Raw genomic sequence first — 22,703 nt, forward strand, 5'->3', positions numbered from 1 at the left:
GGTTTTATAATTTCTAATCTTATCTTCCATTATAATGTTTGGTCTATACTTAAGACAAATGTTATTAAATCACTGTCTTCTCATTATTCTTGCCTATGAATTGAATATCTGTCCATCCCTTATTGACCCTATTTCATTCCAATATTACGTTTTATTTATGTGTATAATACTTTGCTGATGTTCCTCGTTTAAAAGTTATTTTTGCTTCCTAATTACTCTCTTAATTGCACACAACTCAATCTCCAAATTAAACATTCAGATCCTCTACTGACACAATTTGTCTCCTATTCTTTTCTTTTACACCTTCTTCCCTGACAAGCTGTTGGCTTTGTCTTGGGACTTGACACTTCTCTGCCTCTCACAGCCACTTCTTAAATGTTAAAGCCAGCTCCTTTTCAGAGGAGACTAACTATCAGAGAGCACCAGCCTGACTGCCGCTGCCCATTTCTTGATCCACACCATATGCTTCACTTGTAATGGAAGTTCACCTTCCTCCTCCAGGTTCCCAGATTTCCTCACCTATTCCAACTTTAAAATGGAGTGGCATTCTACCTCTATCTCCATCAATAAAATTTCTTCCATATACTTCTATGCTTGAACTCTTAGACTTTGAGTGCATCAAACAGCTTTAAACCCTGCAGAAATAATACCTGAAGGCAAACTTTTGACCAATCTCTAACATATGCAAAGTATCCCAGCTTTGTGGACCTTCATATTTTGAAGATAAAGGCTGCAGATACTGGAATTTGAAACAAAAACAGAAAATACTGGAAAAACTCAACATCTGACAGCATCTGTGGAGAGAGAGCCAACATTATGAGTCTGGGTGACCCTTCGTCAGACCTAAAGACGAAGTAAATAGGACAAGATTTATACTATGGGGTGGGGGGAGGATTGTACTGGAAGTGGGCAAAGAGAATGTAAATAGTAATGATAAAAACTGAGAAAGATCCTAATGGCATCCATTAAGAGATCGGAATGTGTGAATGGCAAAACAAAGGTGCAGATTGTCAGAGGACAACCTGAGGAATTTGGCATTTGACCCTTGTTATTTGAAGACAAGCTGGAAAGTGAGATTTCAGAAGTAGAGAAATAAAAATAAAATTGTGAAGTAATAAAAATGGACGAATGAGATGAAAAGAAGAAATGGAAAAAAATAAATGGAAATGGGGTGAAGGTGGAGGAGAGGGTTCATGCTCTGCAGTTGTTGAACTCAGTGTTCAATCTAGAAGGCTATAAAGTGACAATTTAGAAGATGAGGTTCTGTCCTCCAGTTTTTGTTTGGCTTCACTTGAATATTGCAAAAAGCCAAAGATGGGCATGAGGCAGGAGAGCAATGTGGTGCATTGGCCTGAGTTCTGCTTGCTGCCGGACTGAAGTTGTTCTGCATTGCAGTCACCCAGTCTGTGTTTGGTCATCTCCAATGTAGAGTAGACCACATTGGAAGCAGTGAATGCAATAGACCAGATTAAAAGAGGTTCACATGAACTCGTTAGAGTTTAGAAGAATGAGGGGAGATCTCATTGAGACGTATAAGATGATGAATGGGATGGATAGGATAGAGGTGGAGAGACTCTTCCCGCTCAAAAAAGACAGTAGGACTAGGGGGCACAGCCTCAAGATAAAGGGGAGGCGGTTTAGAACGGAGTTGAGGAGGAACTTCTTCACTCAAAGGGTGGTGAATCTCTGGAATTCTCTGCCCGTTGAAGTGGTGGAGGCTGCCTCGCTAAATATTTTTAAGAAGCGGGTTGATGGGTTCTTGATAAGAGAGGGGATTAAGGGTTATGGGGAGAGGGCGGGAAAGTGGAACTGAGCCACAACAGATCAGCCATGATCTTATTGAATGGCGGGGCAGGCTCGAAGGGCTAGATGGCCTACTCCTGCTCCTATTTCTTATGTTCTTATGTTCTTATGAAGCACTGCTTCACCTGTAAAGAGTGTTTGGGACCTGGGATGGTGAGCAGAGAGGAGGTGAAGGTTTCACCTTCTACAATTGCATGGGAAGGTGTCATTGATAGTGGGTGAGGTGTTGGGTATGATGGACGAATGGACCAGGAATGGACGATCGTGGTAGAATGCTACTTTCTTTGCCTTTAGCTCTCACAAAGGATCATCCAGGCCCTATTCTGTCCTCACAGATGCTGTCAGACATGCTGAGCTTTTCCAGCATTTTCTTTTCATATTTTGAAGGTTATTTTAAAAGACTTTAAGCAGCAAAATGTCTCAAGGAAACCGTTTCAATTAAATTCTTTGACTGTCTCCAATTTATTTGTTTTTGTTCCTCAGTTAATTTTCTTGGCGTGTCTTTAGCCTCTCTGCATCTAATTCTCACACTCATTAATTTCCTTTTTGCGTCGTCCGTCTGTTTCCAACTTAATTTACTGTGATTCACTGTGAGCATTTTTTCATGCAATTTTACTATAACAGTTCAACCAAATTTATCATTTTTTGAGATGTTATAGTTGCATTGTCAACAAGGATGGCAGCTTATATTTCATTCATGATATTTTAAATTCATAATGGTAAAATTTCTAATATACTGATTTTATTTTTTAGATGGCGCTGCACATAAAACATCTGGTAATATATTTTTAATTACTTACATTTTACAGTTTGTTATAATGCATGCTTTATTCCTAAATATGCTAAATTTGATTTTCGGTAGGTTAATTGCTTATATTTAAGAGTTGTTACTAGTGATAGATGCGACTTAGTGAAGTTATTTTAATGCTACCAGCATTAATAACTACAGAATGGGGTGGGCAGTAGAAATGGAAACAATATTGTATCTATCCTTTGATTTTCAGTTTTTAAGTATTAGTGAATGTAATCAACATTAATGTGTTGATTCAGAAAATAAATGGCTGAACTTTTAGACATCTTGCCCGAAAAATTGGTTGACTGGAGTAAACTAAGGATAGGGAATGCTCCCTGTGCAGGAACACAAGATGCCTGAAAAGAGGTGCTGGAAATCTGAAAGTGCATCGATGTAGATAAATCCCCGGGACCTGATTAACTGTATCCTAGGACAGTGTGGGAAGCTAGGGAGGAAATTGCGGGTCCCCTTGCAGAGATATTTAAATCATTGATAGTTATGGGTGAGGTGCCTGAAGATTGGAGGGTGGCAAATGTTGTGCCTTTGTTTAAAAAGGGCTGCAGGGAAAAGCTGAGAACTACAGGCCAGTAAGCCTCACATCTGTGATGGGTAAATTGTTGGAAGGTATTTTGAGAGACAGGATCTACAGGCATTTAGAGACAATCAGCATGGCTTTCTCACAAATTTGATTGAGTGTTTTGAAGGGGTAACCAAGAAGGTAGCTGAGGGCAGTGCAGTTGATGTTGTCTACATGGACTTTAGCAAGGCCTTTGAAAAGGTACTGCATGGTCGGTTGTTGCATAAGGTTAAATCTCACGGGATCCAGGGTGAGGTATCTAAATGGATACAAAATTGGATTGATGTCAGAAGCCAGAAGGTGGTTGTAGAGGGTTGTTTTTCAAACTGGAGACCTGTGACCAGCGGTGTGCCTCAGGGATCAGTGCTGGGTCCACTGTTGTTTGTCATTTATGTCACGTAAGTTCAGAAATTTTGATGTCACTTCTGGGTCACGGGCATGCTATCACTTAAAGTAATTACACTTCTGTGAATATATTTGGTAACCTTTGATGGTTAAGTGAAAGTTTTCGTTAGCTAAAGGCTTTGTGAATGTGTACGTTGGAATTATCTTCTGTCGAGGTTTAGTCATTCTCTGACTCATTGATTGTCTCGCACTGTGAGATAGATATCTATGTGATGTCAATCTCAATTGAATGAGGCTTTACACCCTTGTGTGATATCAGGGAGACATGTTTAAATCTTTATTTGAAGTGTGAAGCGTAAATGTTTCTCGCCCTTCTTTCTTAAGGAACACCATTGATATTCTTGCGCTGTTTGTGTCTGCTCAGTGGTAGTGGAAGGACAAGGAGCTTCCAAGACACATCCTCATCTCAGTCGCAGAATCCTTAGATATGGCGGAAGCTTTGAGTCTTCACTTGCTTCATACTTATTTCTCACTTCCCTGAATAAGGGCATTCTCAGAGCACCATAGACCAAAGCAGAAATCGTGTCCTGGCAATTTCATGAGACCAAAATGCGTAATTGTGAATGAAAGACTCATTTTCACAGTGAATGTTTGGATATCCCCTGAAATGAAAGGGAATGACATTGAGGGCTAGGAGAAATGTGGCCATGTGCCCTCACTTGAACCTGTGAGGCACTGCTCATACATCTTCTTTCTGCCATGGTGTCATTGCACCTCAGGAGCCTCCTGAGATTTCTGGGCCTCCAGTTCTTCATCCTCTAATGAGCTTCCATCTACCTCCAGTTCACCCCTGACAAATGGATCACTTTTTTACATTGCTAGATTGTGAAGGATGCAATGCCACTCTGCAAAGATGCAGAAAATCCTATTAGGAGTTTATTGCAGTGAGACACCTGAATGGTCCAAGCAGCACATGACACCCTCCCCCTCCCTAAAACTCCAGCACTCAATAAAGTCCCTCACCCCCACCCCTCAGCCAAAACAATGGAGCAATCCTTTGTCTGGAAACAGCACTTCTAGCACTCAATGAATTCTCCCACCTTATCCAGCAACTTTGTAGCTCTTGTCTCCCCTACCACCCTGCTACACTCCGGGGGCTGCAGTTCCAAAGTATTTACCTCCTTGCTCCTCTTCAGTACTGCCATTGACTTTTATGGTGCAGTTGTAAACAATGCCAGCGTGATATCATGCCGGAGAGTGGGGAGATGTTGCAAACCTACTAATTATATGTAAAGATATGGAAACATATGTATATTGCTGCCACGCCGATTTCCAGTGAAAATGCGTTTGCACCGAAAAACATAGCCTGGGAGACATGCAGAGGTCTAGGCGCCTGTGTGAATCCCGCGAAATAGTCGCCGCTGATGCCTCCTGGCCCGCTGCACTATTCAGCCATGGTGTGAGATCATCGGACGCACAAATTGCACACTTGTGCATGGCATCCTGGAAGATGTCATGATTCCTACATCCTCATTCACTGCCAGGTGCCTGAGATTGTCAAGAGGCCAGTAAATCAGCAAGGACGGTTGTTTGATTATAAGGAGTAAACACTGAAATGCTGGCACATGACAGCAATCTGTTTCCCTCAGTGTCATTCCAGGAAAATGTAAAAGGTAAACTTTCCATAGTCCCAGATGACCGTCGGCACTGACGAATCGTGATTTAACCTGAGGATCACCACACCTCAGGCGAGGAGCAAGGTTGAGAAGGTGGTCCTCCATGAATAACGTCAGCCAATACAGAAATTGAACCCATGCTGTTGGTGTCATAACCAGCTGTCCAGCCAACGGAGCTAACGTACGATGCTGCCAGAGCTCCGCAAGGTCCTTTATATAGAGCATTGGGCTTCAGAAAATGTGTTCCAGATGCTTGGACCATTCAGATGTCTCACTGCAATAAACTCCCAGTAGGATTTTCTGCATCTTTGCAGTGTGGTGTTGCATCCTTCACAATCTGGCAGTGCAAAGAAAAGACCCATTGTCAGAGGGTGAACTGGAGGTGGATGGAAGCTCATTAGAGGATGAAGATCTGGAGACCCAGAAATCTCAGGAAACTGCTGAGGTGCAATGACACCATCGAAGAAAGAAGACGTACGACAAGTGCCTCACAGGTTCAAGGGTGTCAAATCAGACAGCTGGTGCCCCAAGCAGGGGAGCTCATCATAACACGGAAATTCAAGCTGCATGGAATCTACAGTGAATGGGGACCCATATTGTGATAATCAGGAGGCTGCCCATGACCTGACCTGCAACACATGCCTGGATGAGAATGCAGTAGTTGCACTCATAACAAAGGCTCAAGGATGCGCAATGGCCACACCTGCACACCAACCTGTAAGCTCTCCCTGCCTGCGGTAGCCACGATGCCAATGGCCTGCAACCCATTCAGGTGACGCATGCACTCCAGATTGTGTTGTGTTGCCAACATCAACAAGTGGGGGCACGGGTCCCAGTGGGGGGTTGGGGGGGGTGGTGTGGCCCTAGGTTAGTAAAAGGAAAAATATGTATCTATCTTTCTCTCTTTCTCTCTATAAACCCCACCATGCAGATGGATTTCGGACTCATAGACGTAGAGATGGCCATCATGGTGACAGATGCTAAGGAGGAGGAGGCTGAGGAATGGATGAAGTCGTCTGGTCATGGCAAGGCCAGTCAGTGCCAGAACCTGCAGAAGGAGGATAGGGGCCTGCTAGTCAGGCCCAATAAATGGCAGCACAGTCTCCCGCAAGGGGGAGGAGAGGGGTGGGGGGCAGCGGGCAGTAGATGGTGGATGCAGAGACAGAGGCTGTACAGGACAACGACGCCCTTCGAGACCCTGTCCGAAGCCATTTGCCAGCGTCAGTTCCACCTGTCAAGGAAACTGTGCAGCACCTGTGTCAGGTCCTCGCAGACCTGGCACCTCAGGGGAGGGGAGAGCACCCACTACCAGTGGAAATGAAAGTTATGGTGGCTCTGAATTTCTACAGACACCCCTCGTCCCAGGCATCCAGTGGGGACATCTGTGGCATATCAGAGGCATCTGTGCACAGGTATGTCCCCCAGGTCACGGATGTCTTGTATGCCCGGGCAGGCCAGTACATTAACTTTGATGCTGGCCAGATACAACGAGAGGCCCAGGTTGTGGGTTTTGCGGTCATTGTTGGCATGCCCCATGTGCAGGGGTTGTGGATGAGATGCACATTGCCTTGCGGTTCCCACAGGTGAGGGACAGTAATTTATAAAGAGGAAGGGCTTCCTCGCTGAACATGCAGATAATCTGTGACTAATAATTATGCAGGTATGTGCACGGTATTCAGGGTGTGTCCATGATAAGAACATAAGAAGTAGGAGCAGGAGTAGGCCATCTAGCCCCTCGATCCTGCCCCGCCATTCAAAAAGATCATGGCTGATCTGATAGTGGTTTAGTTCCACTTACCCGCCAGCTCCCCATAACCACCTATAAGCACTGGGGATATCAGGGGATGCCAGGGCAGCTGGACTGAGTTCCATAAGCCTCGGCCCCGCCTGGAGACTCAGTTGCATCTGCGCAGTGGTCTGTGATCCTTAGCACTGGGCCTCTCAGACTGGGCCAAGCTCTGGGGCCCTTAGCTACAGCATTCTATGAGTGAACGAAGCTCTGGAGCCCTTCAGCATTAGCCCTGTGAGCCTGGGCTAAGTTGTTGAGGCCCACAGCTAGTCCCTGCTGTGTCTCCAGAATGCCTGCAAAGGCCCCAGCCATGGCCAAATGTGTCTCCAAAATCCCTCTGATATCCGTGGCCATGGACCGATGTGTCCCCAGGATGCTGCCGACACCTTCGACCATGGCCTGCTGTGTCCCTGTCATGGCGCACTGTATGTCTGGGATAGCCTGTACCTTTCCACCCATGAGGACAAATCCCTGACTCAGACTTTGCACTGATGATACTACCGTTGCAGTGTTGGCTTGGTATCACACTATGCCAGCACCACCCCCTGCGATAGCATGCTGTTTAACTCCTCAAAACATTCATGCAGTTGCAGCATGGTTGCTGACAGTCCATCCACAATTACCCCAGGTCTGTTGATGCATCTCCACCAGCTTCAGGCTGACTGATCCCAGAGGCCTGGAACTTGGCTCAGGACTAGCTGCATGCTCACCTCTGGCATATTTCCATGTGCCCAAGCTTCAGATGTTCCCACCTCCACCCAATGTGCAGCTGTGAAGTGCTCACCACTAAGTGACCCAGAAGCCTCATGACTGACATGCCCCAGCATCATGATAGTGGTTGTGTCATTGATGCCTGTGCTGATTCTGGGTCGTGGAGATGGAGTTTTGGGGAGTCCATGTTGTCCGGTTTGGGGAGGGATGGGGAGGCGCGGTGTCTGATTTGTGAGAGGAAGGAAGTGGGGAGGCCAATGATGTCCGGGTTGGGTGGGATGGGGGGCCATGGGGAGGCCAGTGATGTCCGTGGGGTGGTGAGAGCCCAGTGATGTGATGGAGGTTGTGAGGCCAGCATATACTTGGTGGGGGAGGGGTATGAGAGGTCAGCAATGTGTGTTGGGGGGGTTGAGAGGCCAGTGATGTCGCAGGGAGGGGATGGGGTGGTGGTGAGAGACCAGCGATTTGCGTTGAGGAGTGAGAGGCCAGCAATGTCTGTGTCGGGGTGAGATGCCAGCAATGTGTGTTGAGGAGTGAGAGGCCAACGATGTCCATTTTGGTACAATGAGAGGCAGTAATGTGTGTGGGGGGAGAGGGGTGAGAAGCCAGAGATCAGCGTGGATGGGTGAGAGTTGGGTGATGTGCATGGTGGGGTGAGAGGCCAGCGATGAGGCCAGTGATATTCCTGCGGGGGTGCGAGAGGCCAGCAATGTCCATGGGGGTGGGGGAGGAGGGGGGTGAAAAGCCAGTGACTTCATTGCTGGGATGATATGTGTACCGATCTCCCAGTAGAGCGAGAGATAGGTGCATGTACAGTGGCCCACTCAGTGTGCTGATTCCAGCCTCTGGTAAGAATAGGCTCCACTCACCACTTTACAGAGTAAATCCCACTGAGGCAATGTGCTGTGCTGAGAGTATTGGGGATTCGCTGTGGTTATTACACTAAAAGAAAGCGGCGGAATTATTCCCTGCACATTGTGAACTTACATTTTCTTTGGGAGAGTCCCGGTCCATTTGTATATTGATCGAATGATAGCTCTTGTGGTTTATTAGGGGCTGTTGCCATGGAGCTCAGAGAGTCACACGCATGCAGTCTGTTGCATCCTGCATACTTCCCAGCTTCTTCCCTGCTGCCATTAGACTTTTGAATGGATCTACCTCGCACTAAGTTGATCTTTCCCTACACCCTAGCTATGACTGTAACACTACATTTTGCCCTTTCTTCCTTCTGTATGAATGGTATGTGTTGTCTGTATAGCATGCAAGAAACAATACTTTTCACTGTATACTAATACATGTGACAATAATATCAAATCAAATCAAAACTTGGAAGGCGAGAGCCGTGATGAAACTGGTGAAATGAAACATTGAAGACAAGGATGATTAAAGGATCAAGAATTCTGGGGCAGGTGGGACCTGTACAAGAGAGATGGGTTACACCTGAACTACAAGGGGACCAATATACTTGCAGGGAGGTTTGCTAGTGTTATTGGGAAGATTTTAAACCAGATTTGCAGGGGGGTGAGAACCAGAATGCTAGAGCAAGAAGTGGAGCAGGGGAGAAAATAAATGACATTAATAGTTCATGCAAAATCACAAATAGAAAGGTGTGTGGTGGTAATAATCTTCTAAGGTGTGTCTATTTCAATGCCAGGAGTATTGTGGGGAAGGCAGACGAGTTGAGGGCACAGATTAACACATGGAATTATGACATTATAGCCATTAGTGAAACTTGGCTACAGGAGGGGCAGGACTGGCAGCGCAATGTTCCAGGGTTCCGATGTTTCAGATGTGATAGAGGCAGAGGGATGAAGGGTGGAGGGGTGGCATTGCTAGTCAGGGAAAATGTTGCAGCAGTGCTTAGGCAGGACAGATTAGAGGGCTTGTCAACTGAGGCCATATGTGTGGAGTTGAGAAACAGAAAAACTATGACCAAGTTAATGGGGTTATATTATAGACCACCCAATAGTCAGCGAGAATTGGAGGAGCAGAGAGATAACAGCCAACTGCAGGAAACATAAAGTTATGATAGTAGGGGATTTTAATTTTCCACATATAGATTGGGTCTCCCATACTGTTAAAGGTCTAGACGGGTTGGAGTTTGTAAAATGTGTTCAGAAAAATTTCCTAAATCAATATATAGAGATACCAACTAGAGAGGATGCAATATTAGATTTTCATAGAATCATAGAACCCTACAGTGCAGAAAGAGGCCCTTCAGCCCTTCAAGTCTGCACTGAACACAATCCCACCCAGGCCTTACCCTCATATCCCTACATACTACACCCACTAATCCCTTTAACCTACACATCCTGGACACTAAGGGCAATTTCCTGGCATAGCCAATCAACCTAACCCGCACATTTTTGGACTGTGGGAGGAAACCGGAGTACCTGGAGAAAACCCACACAGACTCGAGGAGAATGTGCAAACTCCACTTCCAAGACAGTGACCCGAGCAGAGAATTGAACCCGGGACCCTGGAATGTGAAGCAGCACTGCTAACCACTGTGCTACCATGCCGCCCATATCTTTTGTTAGGAAATGAGTTAGGACAAGTGACGGAAATGTGTGCAGGGGAACACTTTGGTTCCAGTGAGCATAACGCCATTAGTTTCAACTTGATCATGGATAAAGATGGATCTGGTCCTCGAGTTGAGGTTCTAAACTGGAAAAAGGCCAAATTTGAAGAAATGAGAAAGGATCTAAAAAGCATGGATTGGGATAGGCTGTTCTCTAGCAAAGATGTGATTGATAAGTGGGAGGCCTTCAAAGGAGAAATTTTGAGAGTGCAGAGTTTGTGTGTTCCTGTCAGGATTAAAGGCAAAATGAATAAGAATAAGGAACCTTGGTTCTTGAGGGATATTGGAACTCTGATAAAGAAGAAGAGAGAAATGTATGACACTTGTAGGCAACAGGGAACAAATAAGATGCTTGAGGAGTATAAAAAGTGCAAGAAACTACTTAAGAAAGAAATCAGGAGGGCTAAAAGAAGACATGAGCTTGCTTTGGCAGTCAAGGTGAAGGATAATGCTAAGACCTTCAACAGATGTATTAAGAACAAAAGGATGGTAAGGGATAAAATTGGTTCTCTTGAAGATCAGAGTGGTCGGCTATGTATGGAACCAAAAGAAATGGGGGCGATATTAAATGGGTCTTTTGCATCCGTATTTACAAAGGAAACTTGCATGGAGTCTATGGAAATAAGGCAAACAAGTAGGGAGGTCATGGAACCTATACAGATTAAAGGGGAGGAGGTGCTTGCTGTCTTGAGGCATATCAGAGTAGATAAATCTCCAGGACCAGACAGGGTATTCCCTCAGACCTTGAAGGAGACTAATATTGAAATTGCAGAGGCCCTGGCAGATATATTTAAAATGTCAGTATCCACGGATGCAGTGCCTGATGATTGGAGGATAGCTCATGTTGTTCCGTTGTTTAAAAAAGGCTCAAAAAGTAATCCGGGAAATTATCGGCCGGTAAGTTTGACATCAGTAATAGGTAAATTATTAGAGGGAGTACTAAGAGATAGGATCTGCAAATACTTGGATGGACAGGGAATTATTAGGGAGAGTCAGCATGGCTTTGTGCGTGGTAGGTCATGTTTAACCAAGCTGTTAGAGTTTTTCGAGGAGGTTACCAGGAATGTGAATGAAGGGAAGGCAGTGGACGTTGTCTACATGGGACAGTAAGGCCTTTGACAAGGTCCCGCATGGGAGGTTAATTAGGAAGTTTCATCACTAGGAATATATGGAGAGGTAGTAAGTTGGATTAGATATTGGCTCAATGGGAGAAGTCAGAGAGTGGTAGTGGAGGATTGCTTCTCTGAGTGGAGGCCTGTGATTAGTGATGTGCCACAGGCTTCAGTGCTGGGTTCATTGTTGTTTGTCATCTATATCACCAACCTGGATGATAATGTGGTAAATTGGATCTGCAAATTTGCTGATGATACAAAAATTGGAGGTGCAGTGGACAGTGAGGAAGGTTTTCAAAGCTTGCAGAGGGATTTGGACCAGCTAGAAAAATGGGCTGAAAAATGGCAGATGGAGTTTCATGCAGACAAGTGTGAGGTATTGCACTAGGAAGGACAAACCAAGGTAGAACATACAAGGTAAATGGCAGGACACTGAAGAGTGCAGTAGAACAGAGGGATCTGGGAATACAGATACATAATTCCCTAAAAGTGGCGTCACAGGTAGATAGGGTCGTAAAGAGTGCTTTTGGTACACTGGCCTTTATAAATCAAAGTAGTGAGTATAAGAGTTGGAATGTTATGCTGAGGTTATATAATACATTGGTGAGGCCGAATTTAGAGTATTGTGTGCAGTTTTGGTCACCTAATTACAGGAAGGATATTAATAAGGTTGAAAGAGTGCAGAGAAGGTTCACAAGAATGTTAGAACATAGAACATTACAGCGCAGAACAGGCCCTTCGGCCCACGATGTTGCGCCGACCAGTTAAAAAACAATGACCCACTAACCTAAACCAGTCCCTTTTCGTCCATAAACCTATCCACGGATCTCTTAAACGCCCCCAAACTAGGCGCATTTACAACCGCAGCAGGCAGGGCATTCCAATCCCTCACCACCCTCTGGGTAAAGAACCTACCCCTGACATCCGTCCTATAACTACCCCCCCTTAATTTAAAGCCATGCCCCCTCGTGCTAGCTTTCTCCATCCGAGGAAAAAGGCTATCACTGTCCACCCTATCTAAACCTCTAATCATCTTATATGTTTCAATAAGATCCCTTCTTAGCCGCCTTCTTTCCAGTGAAAACAACCCCAAATCCCTCAGTCTCTCCTCATAGGACCTCCCCTCCATACCAGGCAACATCCTGGTAAACCTCCTCTGCACCCTCTCCAAAGCCTCCACATCCTTCCTGTAATGTGGGGACCAGAACTGCACACAGTACTCCAAGTGCAGCCGCACCAGAGTTGTGTACAGTTGCAACATGACGCTGCGACTCCTAAATTCATTCCCCCTACCAATAAACGCCGAGACACCGTATGCCTTCTTAACAACCCTATCTACTTGATTCCCAACTTTCAGGGATCTATGTACACATACACCTAGATCCCTCTGTTCATCCACACTATTCAAAGTCCTCCCGTTAGCCCTATACTCAACACATCTGTTATTCCTACCAAAGTGAATTACCTCACACTTCTCCGCATTAAAATCCATCCGCCACCTCTCGGCCCAGCTCTGCAACCTGTCCAAGTCTTCCTGCAAACTGTGACACCCTTCCTCACAATCTACCACACCTCCGACTTTGGTGTCATCAGCAAATTTACTAATCCGGGACTTGAAAAACTGAGCTACAGAGAAAGGTTGAATAGGTTAGGACTTTATTCCCTGGAGAGTAGAAGAATGAGGAGAGATTTGATAGAGGTATATAAAATTATGATGGGTATAGATAGAGTGAATGCAAGCAGGCTTCTTCCACTGAGGCTAGGGGAGAAAAAAGCTAGAGGACATGGATTAAGGGTGAAGGTGGAAAAGTTGAAACGGAATATTAGGGGAGGCTTCTTTGCACATAGAGTGGTGGGAGTATGGAATGAGTTGCCAGATGAAGTGGTGAAAGAGGGCTCACTTTTAACACTTAAAAAAAACTTGGACAGGTACATGGATGAGAGGGATGTGGAGGGATATGGTCCAGGTGCAGGTCAGTGGGACTAAGCAGAAAAATGGTTCGGCACAGCCAAGAAGGGCCAAAAGGCCTGTTTCTGTGCTGTAATGTTCTATGGTTCTAAGTAAAGCTTTGACTATGGGAAATGTAAGAGTCCACAGCTTTTCCTGCCCTACTTGCATGGTGGCTGATGCAGCCTTGTACCTGAGGTGAAGTGGTCTCTTTGAGGTGACCAGAAATATAACATTTGGAGCCCTGTGTAGGATGATAAAGTGTAAATGAAATAAGTAACCCAAACTAACTCTGCTCTAATATCTGCTGTGGCATATGTTCTGGTCAGGTTAGAAACTCCAAAATACTTTATTGAGGGCACACGAACAATAAGTTTTGCATATTGAATTTGGCTAGGATGAGCATGATATGTTTCACTTCAGGTATCATTCAATAACCCAGGAGGGTTATCAAACAAAGTTTATTAAAGAATATAGTTAACATGTATAGAAAGAAACTTAGCAATACCTTTTAACAATTACAAATAAAAATCAGAAAGAAAACAACCACAAATAATGTATTACATAAGAACATAAGAAATACGAGCAGGAGTAGGCCATCTAGCCCTCGAGCCTGCCCCACCATTCAATAAGATCACGGCTGATCTGAAGTGGCTCAGTTCCACTTTCCCGCTTTCTCCCCATAACCCTTAATTCCCTTGCCTACCAAAAACCTATCTACCCGTGCCTTAAATATACTTAGCGAGGTAGCCTCCACCACTTCAACGGGCAGAGAATTCCAGAGATTCACCACCCTTTGAGTGAAGAAGTTCCTCCTCAACTCCGTTCTAAACTGCGCCCCCCCCCCCGCCCCTTATCTTGAGGCTGTGCCCTCTAGTCCTGCTGTCCTTTCTGAGCGGGAAGAATCTCTCTCCCTCTACCCTATCCAACCCCTTCATTATCTTATACATCTCTATGAGATCCCCCCTCATCCTCCTAAACTCCAACGAGTACAGACCCAGTCTATTTAGTCTCTCTTCATAGTCCAACCCCCTCATCTCTGGTATCAGCCTAGTGAACCTCCTCTGCACTCCCTCCAAGGCCAAAATATCCTTGCGCAAGTGCGGCAACCAAAACTGCACACAGTACTCCAGCTGCAGCCTTACCAGTGCCCTGTACAGTTGCAGCAACACCTCCTTGCTTTTATGTTCTATCCCCCTCACTATAAAGGCCAGCATACCATTTGCCTTCCTGATCACCTGTTGCACCTGCAGACTGGGTTTTTGAGACTCATGCACAAGGACCCCCAGGTCCCTCTGCACCGTAGCATGCTGCAGCTTTTCGCCCTGTAAATAGTAATCCCTCCTACTATTATTCCTGCCAAAGTGGATAACCTCACACTTGCTAACATTGTACTCCATCTGCCAGGTCCTCGCCCACTCACTCAGCCTATCTAGATCCCTCTGCAGACTTTCCACACCCTCCGCACAATTTGCTTTTCCACTTATCTTTGTGTCATCAGCAATTAAGGTATTTCAGGTATTCAGGTATTAACCCTGAATTGAACGTTAAAGCTATTCCAACAAACCAAAACTTTTCATAGATAAAACCCTTTTCACAGCCTTAACATAGCATAGATTAAAACGTCACTTGACTGGAAATGAGTCTTTTTGAAGCCTGTACTTTCCTTACGGAGGGCAAAACGTTGCCTTGAGATAACCAGCAGAATTTCCAAATAGAACAGGTAGAGAGAGACTTCAGTGTTTTTTCTAGCTTGATGCTCCTGCCAAAACTAAAAACTAAACTGCAGCCTCAGAACTCACAAAACTGAAACCTTAAACTGAAACTGGAAAGAAAAAAACTGTGCGAGAACAGTGCAGGATTGTAAAACTAATCAGAGTTAACACAAAACAGCACCATTTAAGCCACTTAAGAAGCAATAAAAGGACAATTCCAGTAAGCCGGCAATGATTATACCACTGAAGCTATAAGCTAAGAAACCATTGAAACTGTGAGAGCTGCAGAAACTGCAGCAGGCGACGGTGCAGAGGGACCTCGGGGTCCTTGTGCATGAGTCGCAAAATCCCAGCCTGCAGGTGCAGCAGGTGATCAGGAAGGCTAATGGGATGCTGGCCTTCATAGCGAGGGGGATTGAATATAAAAGTAGGGAGGTCTTGCTGCGGCTGTATAGGGCATTGGTGAGGCCGCAGCTGGAGTACTGTGTGCAGTTTTGGTCGCCGTACTTACGCAAGGATATTTTGGCCTTGGAGGGAGTGCAGAGGAGGTTTACTAGGCTGATACCGGAGTTGAGGGGGTTGAGCTATGAGGAGAGGCTGAATAAACTAGGCTTGTACTCGTTAGAGTTTAGAAGAATGAGGGGAGATCTCATTGAGACATATAAGATGATGAATGGGATGGATAGGATAGAGGTGGAGAGACTCTTCCCCCTCAGAAAGGACAGTAGGACTAGGGGGCACAGCCTCAAGATAAAGGGGGGGCGGTTTAGAACGGAGTTGAGAAGGAACTTCTTCACTCAAAGGGTGGTGAATCTCTGGAATTCTCTGCCCGTTGAGGTGGTGGAGGCCGCCTCGCTAAATATTTTTAAGACGCGGGTTGATGGGTTTTTGATAAGCGAGGGGATTAAGGGTTATGGGGAGAGGGCGGGAATGTGGAACTGAGACACGACAGATCAGCCATGATCTTATTGAATGGCGGGGCAGGCTCGAAGGGCTAGATGGCCTACTCCTGCTCCTATTTCTTATGTTCTTATGTTCTTATGAAATTATGATTTATAAAAAACCTTTCTGAAAGGTACATTAACATCACGTTTGTCCCCTTAAGGAAAAAAAGAACCATCAACATTCAAAGATGGTTTCATTTTTTAAACACTTTCAGGTTCTCACTACTAATATTCTACAATAAGGATACATACACTTTATAAAAATTAAAACTTGCAACATAAGAGTAATATATTCTATTTCAGTCCTTGTCTTCCACCACTGAACGCTCCTGTTTTTAAATTATATTCATAACAAAGCATCGGCAATCACATTTTCTCTTCCAGCCACGTATAATTTTTAGATTAAATGGCTGCAATAATAGACTTTGTCAAAACAGTCTGGCATTTTTAGTCTTAAATTTCTCCAAAAACGTTAATGGATTATGATCAGTATACACAATTGTCTCAGACGAATTACTGGCAACATAGATGTTAAAATGTTGCAATGCCAGCACCAAACACAAGATCCCTTTTTCAATCATTGAATGTTTCTTCTGGTGATCATTCAATTGTTTGGAAAAATATCCATTCGGCTGCAGTGATTCCTTTGTTCTTGTCTTGTAAGAGCACAGCACCTTTCTCCACGTCACTCACATTGATAGCTACCTTCAATGGTTTTGTGTAATTTGCTGTGGCCGATTGAGTCTGCACAGCCAATATCTATCACTAAACGCACATTAATCTCATTTTCCTGCTCTTGTCTCATAATCTTGAATATTATGATGTTTCAAGTGCTCATCCAAATACTCTTTAAAGGTTGTAAGGTTCCTGGCCTCAGCCACCTTCCCAGGCAGTGCATTCCAGATTCCCACAATCCCGAGTGAAAATGCTTGTTCTCAAATCAGCTTTAAAGAAAACAGTCCAAATCTATCCAGTCTCTCCCTTTAGCTCAAATGTTGCATCCCAGGCAACATCCTGGTGAACCTCCTTTGTACCCCCTCGAGTGCCATCACATCTTTCCTATAGTGAGGTGACCAGAACTGTACACACTACTCTAGCTGTGGTCTAACCAACGTTCTGTACAACTCCAAGATTTCCTTCTTGCTCTTACACTCTGTACAATGACTGATGAAAGCAAGTCTCCCATATGCCTTCTTAACTACTCTTTTCAGCTGCTCTGCCAACTTAAGGAGTCTGTGAATAATTACCCCAAGGTCCCTCTGAGCTTCCCAATGTCCTGCCATTCATTTAAATACTCCCTCATCTTCTTTCTTCTTCCAAAGTGTTTCACCTTGCACTTATCAGGGTTAAACACCATCTGTCATCACTCCAATATTCCAACACATCTATATATCTTCCTGTAACCTACAGCCATCTTCTTCACTATTAACCACCCTACCAATCTTGATGTCATCTGCAAACTTGCTTGTCAATCACCCACATTTTCATCTATGTTATCTATGTATATAACAAACAATAAGGGTCCCAGCACTGATCCTTGTCACTTAAGCAGCGTTTTACCACTACACTTTGAGTCCTATTACAAAGCTAGTTTCTCAACCACCTCACCAGGTTTCCCTGAATTCCATTTGTTTTAATCTTTTCAATTAGTCTCTCATGTGTGACCTTGTCAAAAGCTAAAATCCATATAAACTTCATTGACTAAACTTCCCTCATCCAAACACTTGATGACATTTTCAAAAAATTCTAACAAACTTATTGGGCATGACTCCTCTGATAAAGCCATGCTGACTATCCCTAATCAACCCATGCCTTTCCAAGTGGATATTAATCCTCTCCTTCAGAATTTTCTCCAATACTTTCCCTACCACTGACATGAGACTCACCAGTTTAATTTCTTGGTTCATCCCTACTACCTTTCTTGAAAAATGGAAGCCCGTGAGCCATCCTCCAGTCCTCTGGCACCTCCCCTGTGTAAGAAGTCTGACAAAACCAGGTTTAAGTCCAACCTGTTGGATTTGGACCTGTTGGTGTTGGACTTAAACCTGGTGTTGACAGACTTCTTACTGTGTTTACCCTGGTCCAACGTCGGCATCTCCACATCATGACCTCCCCTGTGGACAGAGAGGAATTAAAAATTTGTATCAGAGCCGCTGCAATTTCTTGCTTCACCTCCCACAGCATTCTGGGATGCAGTTCATCTGGGACAGGGAATTTGTCCACCTTAAGCCCATTGGAGCCTCCAATACCTCCCCATTTCTAATGTCAAATTGTGCATGTTCCTCACAGTCTCTCCTCCTGAATTCCATACCTGCATTCTCCTTTTCCTGAGTGGAAACAAAGGAGAAGTATTCATTTAACACTGTTCTAATACCCTAAGGCTTCACACACCGATTACCCCCTTTGTCCTGAATGGGCCCTACTCTTTCCCTAATTAACCTTTCCCTCTCATGTATTTGTAAAATATCTTAGGATTCTGCCTAATCCTATTCTTGGAGAATAGCATTGAAGGGCTGTCACAGCTGTAACTCGCACCCTTTACCAGTGGCACAGTGGTTAGCAAGAGTGCCTCACAATACCAGGGCCATGGGTTTGATTCCTAGCTTGGTTCACCGTCTGTATGGATTCTGTACCTTCTCTGCGTGTCTGCATGGGTTTCCTCCAGGTGCTCCAGTTCCCTCCCACAATCCAAAAGATGTGCTGGTTACGTGCATTGGCCATGCTAAATTCTCCCTCAGTGTACCCGAACAAGTGCCGAAGTGTGGCGACTAGGGGATTTTCACAGTAACTTTATTGCACTGTTAATGTAGCCTACTTGTGACACTAATAAATAAATAAACAGATATTCAGTGAGAATCATTTGTAGGCATGTTTTGGGGTCATTCACTGATGGGCAACATGCAGCTGATGATCCACAGTAGGCTGCAATAGGGACATTCCTGGGACCTGGCACTTGGCGGGAGGCTGGAGTCCAGGACTTTGCTGAGCCCTGATCAAGTGACATGTCACTGGTTTTGGTTGTTCCACAGCAGCTGTAGCTACAAAGGAACAGTTGTAAGCAGGAAGGGATATCAGCACCCCACCTCGGACTGCAAGGTTGTTTGAGAGTCCCATTGCATTCTATCCAAGGAGATGGTGCCATCATTCCGAGGCAACCAAACCAACAATGTGACAGTGGCACCCACAGTTGAGACATTGGCACTCCATTCCGAGGGATGTCCACTCCATGGTTCACGTCATGCACTCTATGGCTGAGAGCAAGAACTGCGTGATATAGGGCATCAACTGCATGGTTCAGGCACTTGTGGAAATCCATGAGTGTCAACACCCAAGGATGGTGGGACTTCTGAATCTTCATCTCATGGAGGAGATCAGGGTGCACCATATACCCACATGGAAAATGATCAGGCTGGTGCATAGCCCAGGACCTTCCAGCTGCCTCCCATTGTAACAATGCAGTAATCCTGATAATGTGCACCACCTCCCAGCACTCCCAAGGCCAACACACAGACTTTTTGTAACTGAAAGTATTCTTCAAACAAGGAAGCAATTGGCTCGTGAGTCAGTCCATTTGCACAATATATGCAGACTCCTCATACCGATTGATACCCCTTACCTAGCATGAGACAGTATCAGCGGAGCCGTGTCATCTGGTGCCTAATCGCCCACCGATCACCTTGCATAGTGATAGGTCATGCTGAGGGTTCTGTCAGGCAGGTGATATGTGGAGCATTGATCTGTCTTCTCTGCAAATCATCATCATTCTCCTGTATCATCCGGTCATTAAGCTTCCACACCCTGCCCATGGAAGAAGTGATCACAAGAAGACTTCCCACTGGCAGCACACAAATATGATCTCAGACCCCTTGGGAGGACATATTTGCCCACTCTGGTCCTGGTCCTCCCCAAAGTGAGAAGCTATAGGGCATCCTGAGTCCCTGCCCCCCCTCGCCCCCCGCCCCCCCGCCAGCCATTTACCAAGGTTTTTCCTCTGGCGGTTGCCCCTTGCCACCATCCTTTACTTTGTTGTCATCTGAGGAGACGTGGTGGTCCTCCATCTCATCTAGCTCCTTGCCCCATTATAGTGCCAGAAAACGGAGTGCTCAGATCACCACATGATACATGAGGCCCCTGGGGGGTCGGGGGCTGTATTGGAGGGGTTCCCCAACCATCCAGGCAGTGGAACTTTATTTTCAGCAGGCTTATTGTCTGCTCCACCAGGTCATGTGTAACAACACAAACCTCATTATAACGAGTCTCAGCAGGTGTCTGTGGCCTCTGCACTGGCATCATTAGCCACCCCCCTTGTCTCTGAGGACCCATTCCTCTAGCTGCTTGTCTCCTTCAAAGAGGTCTGAGATCTGAATGTGTGCAGGAATGTAGCTGTTGCTCCCTGGGAAATGGGCATGCATCTGCATAATGTACTTCGATGGTCACGGATGTTGTGCACCATTGAGTGAGTAGAATTCCTTGTGGTTCATAAAGAATACCCCATGCCGCCATTGGGAATGCAGAGCCATGTTCATCAGTCAGCCAGACCCTGCACTTGATGCAAGCCAGTCATGCAAACAAAGCTCATGATCCTGGCATCCTGTCTACCCTGGACCCAGTCAAAGTTGAGCCCTTGCAAATAGCGTATCTGTTACCTTTCCTATGCACATGCGTGGTGGACTGGGAGATACTGCAGAGGTTCCCTGCGCAACCTTGAAATGAGGCAGTTGCATAAAAGTTCAGCATGGCTATGACTTTCAGGGGCATGGGTGATCCACTGTCCTTCGTGACAGATGCAGTCACCTCTGGCACATTCGAAGAACTGAAAGGAGGAAGCAGATCAGTGAACAGTGAGATAGTCTGTCAGTGCTCCAATGCATTGCCTATCAAGACAGGGGAGAGCCACCCAGGCACATTTTCCTATGTGAGTGCTTTACTAATGAGATAAACTCATTTACTCTCACACATTATGGCCAAGTCCCAACTCCACAGACAGATGGGCATCTATCTTGGATAGTCTTAGTGGCCTGCAGAACTAACCAGCGGTGAAGGCACGTATACCTTGACTTGGCCTTTATTCTGACTTCCCAGGGGGCTGAAATGCTGACACAACACTTCAGGGCTGACTTCTGATCTCTTTTCCCTTTGTATGACCTATGTCATCTTTCTCTTATGGAGAGGTGAGTGCAAGACATGGAGTTCAGTGCTTGGGGGCTCAGCTACCAATAGCTTATCTAGCGGGCACAAATCAGTGGCAGAATCATGCATTACAATATTGACTTAATGGGTATATTGTGTCATCAAGGAAGTGTTCGTGATGTTATTAGGAAAATGACTGCCTCCTGTGACCTAGAGGTATAGGTTGCTGAACTGGTGAACTATAAGCTAGAGCAATGCTCTGAGGTTTAAGGTTTGAATCTTGTCATATTAGGTGGTTTTATTCAACTGGAATACTTGAAACAGTTTCTTCAGATTTTTTCCCCTTGTGTGACTGACAAAAGATAGAGAGTTGACTCAGATTTCTCTTAAGCAAACCCTCTCCTCATTGAATGTTTCAGGTACTAGTACTCAAATATACATTGGTTGCAACACTTGCTTTAACTTACTCAATTCATTTAACTTCAAACTTAACTTTAACTCATTTAACCTCAACTCTAACTCTAGTTGAACTCTAAGCTTGACTTTAACTCATTTAACTTTAAGTTTAATGGAAAACAAATACTACCTGCTTGAGTGAACTGGCCAGGTCCATCTTTGGGTATGATATTTCTTAGACAGCATCTTCCAAACTCATGACCGTTACCTTCAGGTTAAGAGCAGCAGATAATAAATGTTGGCTGAGCCATGGTCGTGCACACCCCATCAAAATGAATTTCAAAAAAAGAACAAGAAGGAGACAAACTCACAGGAATACTTGCCTACACAGAGCTTCTAGCTCAGGGCATCATACCTGCACTTCCAAAAGGAATAGTGTCTCAGAATGCTGCACTTCTCCAAGAGACTAAGTGGAACTTATGCTATATCAAAACCTATAGCCAGAGTGTGCATAGTATTTATCTGTAAATCTATGTAGCAAAAACATAGTATTTGATCATTATCACATTGCAGTTTGCGAAAGCTTGCTCTGAGCAATTTGGCTGCCTCAATTCCCGTATTACAGCACCTCAAAAGTACTTCATTGGTAGAAATGTTTGGTGGAAGTGAAAATTACTATATAAATACAAGTCTTTTTTGTAGTATGTCTTGACAGTGAAACATTTTTGCTTCTGACTCCTTCCAGGCTGCAAAGGAGAATATTGGAAACATTAATTTGTTCACAATATGTGTATGCATCAAGCGGATGACTGCTGCCAAATTTTTGAGTATCAACCAATTCCATCACATTTTTTCATCGACAGTAAGAAAAATAGTATGGCTTTGGGATTCACACACTTTACAGTTTCCATCAAATCCAGTATTATTGAATTTATGCATATTTCATTGCATTCTGTATTGAAGATCTATACTCTTATTGAGGAGACTATTGCACCTATTCTGATTTGATTTATTATTGTCACATACATTAACATACAGTGAAAAGTATTGTTTCTTGCGCACTATGTAGACAAAGCATATCATTCATAGAGATATAGTGTATACCACTATACAGACAAAGCATACCATTCTCTCAACGAGAGAGTGCAGGATGTAGTGTTCCAGTCATAGCTAGGGTGTAGAG

This window comes from Carcharhinus amblyrhynchos, chromosome 20, assembly GCF_965287045.1.
Source record: "Carcharhinus amblyrhynchos chromosome 20, sCarAmb.v2.hapA, whole genome shotgun sequence".
In the NCBI taxonomy this organism is placed as follows: Eukaryota; Metazoa; Chordata; class Chondrichthyes; order Carcharhiniformes; family Carcharhinidae; genus Carcharhinus; species Carcharhinus amblyrhynchos.